The sequence below is a fragment of the Photinus pyralis genome, unplaced genomic scaffold (assembly GCF_008802855.1).
Source record: "Photinus pyralis isolate 1611_PpyrPB1 unplaced genomic scaffold, Ppyr1.3 Ppyr1.4_LG1, whole genome shotgun sequence".
NCBI lineage: Eukaryota > Metazoa > Arthropoda > Insecta > Coleoptera > Lampyridae > Photinus > Photinus pyralis.
Genome location: NW_022170249.1, coordinates 22201431 through 22202218, shown reverse-complemented (window position 1 = coordinate 22202218; position 788 = coordinate 22201431).

The window sequence follows — 788 nt, the reverse complement described above, 5'->3', positions numbered from 1 at the left end:
AGCTATACCTAGAATAAATGTCGACGGTTGCGTTGGTTACAATTCTGTCAACCAATGAGATACATGTTGCCATGGCAGTTATTCCAAGGATATCTTATTCTGCGTAAAAGTGTAATTGTAAAACCGGCCCTTAGACAATCATTTCGTATTTCACGACTCTTCTAATGCACAAAGGCAGTTTAAATCTCGCTTGGAATTAATAAGTGGATTAAGGTCTAAGATTGGTTTGTCAAATTTCAGCTAATCACATGTCTCAATGATCCATTGCGTTAATCTAAACGAGGTTTAAACTGTCTTTGTACAACCGACCCTAAGGTAATTAAACAGTCAGGACCGTACTTAAGACTACTCGCCCACAAACACCTAGAGCCGGAGATACCGGGAGTCAAGTCGAAACGTTTTTTATAAAATTATGTATCGTTAACGATAGCAGCTTTGTTGTCGAAACGTATTGGGTATTTATTTTACACTGAGGATTTGATCATTTACAATCTTACAGGGCCAGTACGTTAGGCTTTAATTACCAACCGCGTTCATCGGATGAAAAGCGTAAGTAACATCAATTGTATAAGCTTGTCCCATTAATTTGATGTATAAATTTAGCTACACATTTCAAGAAGATGAAAGAAATTAACACCTGGAGACAGTTTAAAATCTTACTTCTTAAATGGTTGAAATTTACGCGAAAAAAACTACAGTTTATACAGGTAAGATCGGCTACTCAAACAATCCAAAGTAGATAATTAAAAGATTACTTTTTCACAATCGATTTCCGCAAGTACATCATC